The following is an 8,834-nucleotide window of genomic DNA, read 5'->3' on the forward strand; positions in this document are numbered from 1 at the left end:
AAAAAAACACTCGGTAAAGAAAAAACACTCGACAATTTTTATCTTTCCCGTAGTGACTTTAGCAAATCAGTTAAAAATCCATCTCAAAAATTGAGCACACCCAAATTGTTCGTTATTTACTCAGGTTGTGAGAGATTACAATCTGGTGTTTTATGAAGAGTAAGGTTCGTCCTCACCAGGATTCAAGTCCTCGACTCAGCACTGGTGCTTGCATTTTTCTAATTAATTCCAGGATTTAATTGGCACTAGGCGACCTGCCCGTCGACAGCGAGGCTCCTGTAATGACTTCGTCAATCACGAGGATTTGCCGGCTCAGTCTTTTGGAGGTGCTCATATGGGTAAGGTTGCATGTGTATGTTCGTACATGTGAGTGTGCATGCGTGTATGTGTACTGTGTTATTCAAAAGAAAAATTGTCCGCACAAGGTATAGTACCTGTTTGGAATGCATAGAGTTAATTCCCATCAAAGAATCCAATCCATGCTAAGTTTAGATTTTAGATCCATGCTAAGTTGATCAAGAATTCAAGATCATTTTGGGTATTTGGCTGCTTAGGGCAAACCCAGTCCATTCTAATGAAATATAAATGAGTCATAAAAGAACATATGAGTGCCAGCAAATTAACAAAACATCTCCAGAACAAAAAAGGAAAATAATATTAGAATATGATGAACTTTGTGCAATCATGAGTCACTAACTGGTCGCACATTTTGTCAAACAGCACATGGCACCACCACTCGTAAGAAGCCCTCTCCCTGACCTTGATATATATCTCATGGTTTGCTATAAGAAACCGTTTTAATAGGCCATCTAATTAAACATTTGTTAGTGACCATATTGTTACGTAAATCACGTTTACTTTTATTTCTTATAATTGTTAACTTATCATCAGTTTTGCTTTTCGGGTGCCATGTATACAATGCGCTTTCTGTCCATTCAGCTGCTGGCTAGCTTACAATTATTCACCGTACCAGGCTGATGATGACTGCAGTCATCGTTAGGTTTAATCCCACATCGGATATTGATGGTGTGGGAGAGCACAACATATATAGGTGGGGGCAGCCCTCATCCATCAGGCTAGTTTTTTGGGTTGAGTTAGATTCAAATCCTTGTTGTTGCGGGCTCCGGTCGACCTGGACCTAGTGGGGAGCCGGCTCGTGGGTATAGCGGGTTGGGCTGGAATTCGCTGCGCACTCTAACTAACTAGTGGTATCAGGGCCAAAGGTCGGGAAACCTGGAACATCTTTGGGGTCATATGGTGATGGGGGAGCCCGTCAACGTCTCCGAAGGGTCACATGGGATTGTTGTGACGGGAGAGTTGGACTCAGGACCTGGGATAACATCTTTTGGGAGATCACATGTGTTGCTTGTGATGGAAGAGTTGGGCCCGATGTGTGATGGGGAAGATTGTTAGGTTTAGTCCCACATCGGAAGTTAATGGTGGGGGAGCATATAGGTGGGGCAGCCCTCACCCATCAGGCTAGTCTTTTGGGTTGAGTTAGGTCAAGATCTTGTTGTTGTGGGCTCCGGTAGATCTAGGTCTGGTGGGATGCTGGCTCGTGGGTATAGCGAGCTAGGCCAGATTCCGGTGCAATCTAACAGTCATCCCATATATCTCTGGTCTGGTACCATATTCACAATGAAGCATCGAACAATTCATTCACTCCTAACACCCAAAGCATTGAATCTACAAAAGACATAAGATTTTAAGACGTGAGTCTGGTTATCTAATCAAAGAAAATTTACATATTTAGTACTACAAGATGAAGCCCATCTAGGTGGTGAATGGAGAGGGGATATATAGCATGCAGTACTGCACACACCTGAACCCCCTATTTAAAGTTCAACCATCGACGTTCTCATGGACTTACACAATATATCGATTATCAACATTTACATATATAGAGCTGGGAGAAAGAACGACATTGAGAAACTACCTGACGTGTGGGACGCGGATTGTGTTGCGAATAGGAGGCATCTGGAAGTACATCACTCTGGTTGTCGCAGGTGTTGGGAAACAAGTGCGAATGAGGATAAGCTCGACTCAGAAAGCTCGTGATAATGAGCTCTACAAGACAAGTAGAGAACCTTCTGCACCCTGAGCAATGTTCTGTCTATGATCAAGAGAATGAGACGGTTCAGAGCACGTACTCCTGGAATTATGTGCCTAAAAAATAGTCCAGATTTTATTTGCTGGAAAAAACATATAGATAAAAAATGACGCAAGCATATAACGCAAGTAAAAACGCAACATACTGACTAGAACAAAATTGCGCAAGGAAATTACTCAATGATCCCACGCAGAACGAAGATGAACGTGTTGAAGCAGATGTTGCAGAATCACCAAACGGTCGCGTGTAGACGCTGCCCAAAAACCTGATTGCCGCCCCGTGCAGGAGTCTCGCGGAAGTAGTTTCGGAGATCCTGCTATCCTTCAAGTCCGGTGCACGCTGAAATCAAAGGTCGATGAGGCGCAGTAGCAAGAGGTTCATCATAGCAAAAATGGAGTGCGCGAGTGGGGACATGAGCGTGTGATAGCGTGCCTTTCAATCAAAACGTCTCCTGGTGTTATAGATCTCATAGCGCATCAAATTCCTCTCATCAAGCAGTAGAAACTGCCCATTTGAATGACAAACTGTTGCAATCAAATAGCAGAAACTGGCGCACTTTATTGCTGTTTAAAACAGCAGTTTCAACCACATTGAAGTGCCATTAGGCTCAACATAAAAAAATAGAAACCGCACAAATCATAGCCTGCTATACACGTACGCTCAATTTTTCAAGCGAAAATACGCACGAGCTACATGTGCGTGTGGCAATAGTCTCCTCTCTCATATGGACCTATTTTGCATAGGGAGGGAACTTCCATATTTAAGCAAGGCAACCTCTTCTTAAATAAGCAATATGGGACTAAAGGTTGTGCAAGCTTTGAAATTTTCAGATTGGGCCACACACATGGGCAAATAATCTGATAATCCCCCACCAATTCCAAAGTAGTGAGAAGGGCCGATAAAATTGCCGTACCGAACATTTTATATATGTATATATGTCAGATTTTCAGTATAAGTTCCATACGGGTTGAACTTACATCTAGAACAAGATCCATCTTCCAGCAACTTGTGAATGGACTAAGCCTTGAATTCATAGCTTTGTGCTGTCAGATTTCTTTTGAAGATCCAACGGGTACTAGGCTGCCAAAACACCAAGTCCAAATGGTGCCTTAAAGGTCTTTGTAACGACCTTGGTTAATCAGCCAAGTTAATCTTCAACCGAGTCCCTAATCCCGATGACTCAGCTTTCCTGAGCTTGAGCGCTCAAAATCTGGTTCTCAGTCCCGACCCCTGAAAAACCCAACCAAAACCGCCGGTTCATCTCTAAGTCCAAAAGCAGTGTCCCTTCCAATCTTGGAGCAGTGGAGAAACCGAGACTGACTGGTGGACCCGCAATATTTTCCCCGGTTCACTTGAGCCAGACGCGCCTGAGCAGCATGCGTCCGCTTCAGAACTCCCCCGCCGCGTGGCTCAACTTCTCCGACGTCTGCCGCCTCGCCCAGTCGCCGGCCGCGATAGGATGGATCAGCGCGCCCTCCTCCCCAATCGCAGCGGAAGCCCTCTACAACCCTTTCTGTTTCGCCTCGTCTCGCTCACGCCCTCGCCGGCCGCGCTAAGGTGCCCCGTCGCCGCCGTGGCAGAGTTTTGCCGCTGCTGCGTCAGACCGCCTCGTGACCCGCGCCCATCATCTCACCCGGATCCCCGGTTGCACGCCCCGATGCCTTCCTGGTTTTCCACGTCTCCACAGTTGCGCCACCCACGAGCTCGCTCCACGACGATACCTACCTCGCTAACCACGACTCCGGCAAAGACAGCTCCTTTTCCCGGCTCGCTAGTGATGTGCCCCGGCAATGTTGGGATACGAGGTAGGCTACACTAGCGCAATTCAAAAATTCTACCGCGTATAACCAGGAATAACTGCCGTATAAGGATCACGGGATTACCACTTGACGCACTACTGGTGCGGAAGATGTAGATATGCGTCGATGCAGTGAAGACGATCACGTAGTCGTACGTAGTCGATCAACGTAGTCGTACGTAGTCGATCACGTCCAGTAGCTCCTCAGCAGCTCGTCCACGTGCAGCAAGATCCCCTCCGGTGCCGCGGCTCATCGTCGGCTCGTCGTGGCTCGTCGGTGGCTCGTCGGCGGCTCGTCCAAGTGCTGCAGGCGCAACACCTCCAAGGTATCCACACGTGCAGGGAGGAAGCGTCGCAAGCCGGACTGCTAGATCCGCGAGTTGCAACAGGCGAGGGCGTGGGAGGCGCGGCAGGTGTGTTTCGCCAAAAGGTGTGAACCCTAGGGCGCCCCCACCCCTCTATTTATAGAGGTTCCTGATGGGCCTCTGGGTCCGAGGCCCATTAGTACTACTAAACCTAATCCAACTCGGATCTGATCCGAATTGGGCTTCCAGCCCCTTAAGTGTGTGACCCTATGGGTTCGGATACGTATAGACATGGCCCGAGTACTCCTACTCGGCCCAATAGTCGGTAGCGGCCTCTAGCAAGACGTGCCAACTCCTATACGCACACGAAGATCATATCAGACGAACCATCACAACATAATATACATGCTATTCCCTTTGCCTCACGATATTTGGTCTAGCTTCAAGCCGACCGCTCTTTCTCGATCCTGTGATTCGGAATCCCTTTGTAGGTTAACTCTTAACCGTACGTAGCATGGCCATGCATTTTCGGATCCGATCACTCGAGGGGCCCAGAGATATCACTCTCAATCAGAGAGGGGCAAATCCCATCTTGATTGACCATGTCTCATAGCATGCTTCTTGACAAACCCGAAAGCCACCTTTATAACTACCCTGTTACGGCGTAGCATTTGATAGCCCCTAAGTAGGTCGATCCACATCTAGAATACATGCGACAATCTCAGGTCTACGGACAAAGCGTATATGTTGTTTAAAGAGAGAACTACTTCTCGTGTTGGGTCAGTCCTAGCACATGTCTCCACATGTAGTCCACATTATTAGTTCAACATCTCCATGTCCATGACTTGTGAAACATAGTCATCAACTAATACATGTGCTAGTCTAATATTCATGTATGTCCTCACATGAACTCCGACTGGGGACAACTTTAGAATAACCATACAAGTAAAGAGTTTCACATACAATTCACATAATTGCAAATCAATTCAAGTAGCCTTCAATGGATATTCAATGAACACAATATACAAATCATGGATACAAATGGAATATCATCATCTCTATGATTGCCTCAAGGGCATACCTCCAACAGTCTCCCACTTGCACTAGAGTCAATCTAGAAGGTACCTAATACCCATAGCTCTTACATGCGCATCATGCTTAGCCTGCGGGAGTGGTTTTGTCAACGGATCAGAAATGTTCAGATCCGTGTGTATTTTGCATATCTTGATCTCACCCCGGTTAACGAAGTCTCGAATGAGATGAAATCGCCGCATTACGTGTTTGTTCTTCTGGTGGTTCCTTGGCTCCTTTGCTTGCGCAATTGCCCCATTATTATCACAGTAGAGATTCAATGGGCTGGACGCATTCGGGAACACACCAAGCTCAATGAGGAAATTCCTTATCCAAACACCTTCCTTCACGGCTTCCGAAGCCGCGATGTACTCGGCTTCTGTCATAGAATCAGCCACCGTCTCCTGCTTGGAACTCTTCCAACTAACAGCACCACCATTTAGCATGAACACAAATCCTGATTGTGACTTTGAATCATCTCTGTCAGTTTGGAAACTAGCATCGGTGTAACCTGTTACAACGAGCTCCTCCTGACCTCCATAGACGAGGAACATATCTTTAGTCCTTCTCAAGTACTTAAGAATGTTTTTCACCACTGTCCAGTGACTCTCACCTGGATCAGATTGGTGTCTGCTTGTCATACTTAGCGCATATGAAACATCTGGGTGAGTACTTATCATTGCATACATGATAGATCCAATAGCCGAGGCATATGGCACTCTACTCATGCGATCCCGCTCATTAGCAGTCGAAGGACACTGAGTCTTGCTGAGATGTATGCCATGTGACATAGGCAAGAACCCTTTCTTTGCCTCTTCCATGCTGAACCGCTTCAACACTTTGTCAATGTAAGTATCTTGGCTTAAACCTATAAGCCTTCTCGATCTATCTCTATAGATCTTAATGCCCAGAATATATGCCGCTTCCCCTAAGTCCTTCATCGAAAAACTATTTTTCAGTGAAGTCTTTACGGACTCAAGCATAGGAATGTTATTTCCAATCAGTAATATGTCATCCACATATAAGATTAGAAATACTACAGAGCTCCCACTAACCTTCTTGTAAACACAAGACTCTTCTTCGTTCTTGGTGAAGTCAAACCCTTTGACCACTTCATCAAAACGAATGTTCCAACTCCTAGATGCTTGCTTCAATCCATAAATGGATCTCTGAAGCTTGCATACGTTTCCAGCATTTTTCGGATCGACAAAACCCTCGGGCTGTATCATATACACGTCCTCAGCTAGGTTTCCATTCAGGAAAGCTGTCTTGACATCCATCTGTCATATCTCATAATCGAAATATGCAGCTATAGCTAGAATAATCCGAATGGACTTAAGCATCACTACGGGCGAGAAGGTCTCGTCGTAGTCAACTCCTTGAACTTGTCAAAAACCTTTTGCGACAAGTCGTGCTTTATAGATGTGAACATTTCCATCCATGTCCTTTTTCTTCTTATAGATCCACTTGCACTCTATGGCTTTAACACCATCAGGCGGGTCAACCAAGTTCCAAACTTGATTGTCTCCCATGGACTCTATTTCGGATTGCATGGCACTTTGCCATTTTTCGGAGTCTGGGTCCATCATTGCTTCTGCATATGTCGCAGGCTCATCATTGTCCAACAATAATATTTCCCGCATTTCGCGGAGCCTTGCCGACCTTTGTGGTTGTGGCGGTGCTTCTCTTGCCATGGGTATCTCAACTTGTTCTGCTACGTTAGCATCACTCATTGATTCTTGCCCGATCGGCTCATCTTGAACTTCTTCAAGATGCACTGTCTTTTCACTCTTTTCTCCTTTGAGAAACTCTTTCTCTAGGAAAACCCCGTTCCGAGCGACAAACACTTTGCCTTCTGATCGGTTATAGAAATAATATCCCAAAGTTTCCTTTGGATATCCCACGAAAATGCACTTATCTGACTTGGGTGTGATCTTGTCCGACTGAAGTCGCTTGACGAAGACTTCACATCCCCAAATCCTTAGAAAAGACAAACTAGGAACCTTTCCAGTCCATATCTCATATGGTGTCTTAACTACGGATTTAGATGGTACCCTATTAAGTGTGAAAGCTGCTGTTTCTAGAGCGTATCCCTAAAATGACAACGGTAGGTCCGACTGGCTCATCATTGATCGAACCATGTCTAACAAAGTTTGATTACGTCGCTCGGACACACCGTTTCTCTGAGGTGTTCCAGGCGGTCTAAGTTGTGGAACAATTCCGCAACTCTTTAGATGATTGCTAAACTCGTGGCTCAAATTCTCGCCTCCACGATCAGATCGTAAGGCCTTAATTTTCTTGCCACGCTGATTTTCAACTTCATTCTGAAATTCCTTGAACTTTTCAAAGGTTTCAGACTTATGCCTCATCAAGTAGACATAGCCATATCTACTAAAATCATCAGTGAAAGTTATAAAGTATTGGAATCCTCCTCTAGCCGTCGTGCTCATTGGTCCGCATACATCACTATGTACGAGTTCCAACAAGTCTACTGCTCTCTCAGGAAATCCTGTGAAAGGCGTCTTGGTCATCTTGCCTAGCAAGCAAGCCTCACATGTCTCGTATGATTCAAAATCAAACGAAGTTAGAAGTCCATCAGAATGGAGCTTCTTCATGCGCTTTTCACTTATATGACCCAAACGACAATGCCACAAGTAGGTAGGACTCAAATCATTAGGCCGAGGCCTTTTAGCACTTACATTACAGACAGGTGAACCATCAAGATTTAAAACAAATAATCCATTCACAATGGGTGCAAAAGTCATAAACATATTATTCTTAGAGATCACACAACCATTGTTTTCACTCGCAAATGAATAACCATCCTTCATCAAGCATGAAGGAGATAAAATGTTTCGACTTAAACTAGGAACAAAATAACAATTATTCAACTCCATAATAAATCCTGACGGGAGGTGGAGTTGCATCGTCCCGACGGTCAACGCAGCAACTCTTGCATTATTGCCCACGCGGAAATCAACTTCTCCTCTTTCCACGCTTCTACTTCTTATCATTCCCTGCATCGAATTGCAAATATGAGCAACCGATCCGGTATCAAATACCCAAGAATTAATAATTGTATCAGCGAGAAATATGTTGTCTATAACATTAACAACAAGCGTACCTGAGGTAGAAGTACTCTTACTTCCGTCATTCTTCAAGGAAGCTAGGTATTGCTTGCAGTTTCTCTTCCAGTGACCAAGTTCATGACAGTAAAAGCACTCTTTGTCTGGAGCAGGTCCAGGTCCAGCTTTAACCTTGGGCGCTGGGTTTGGCTTGGACGTTCCAGCCTTGCCCTTCTTCTTCCAAGAATTGCCCTTCTTCTTAAAGCTAGGCTTGTTCTGTATAGCCATCACATGGCTGGTACTAGCGCTTTTCTTGATGTCTACCTCTGTTGTCTTGAGCATACTACACAGTTCATTCAAACCCTTCTCCGTCCCATGCATATGGTAGTTCGAGATGAAGTTCCCATAGCTAGGCGGAAGAGATGAAAGAATGAAGTCAGTGGGCAACTCTTTGCCCATTGGGAAGCCCAGCTTCTCCAATCACT

The sequence above is a fragment of the Setaria viridis genome, chromosome 3 (assembly GCF_005286985.2).
Source record: "Setaria viridis chromosome 3, Setaria_viridis_v4.0, whole genome shotgun sequence".
Lineage (NCBI taxonomy): Eukaryota > Viridiplantae > Streptophyta > Magnoliopsida > Poales > Poaceae > Setaria > Setaria viridis.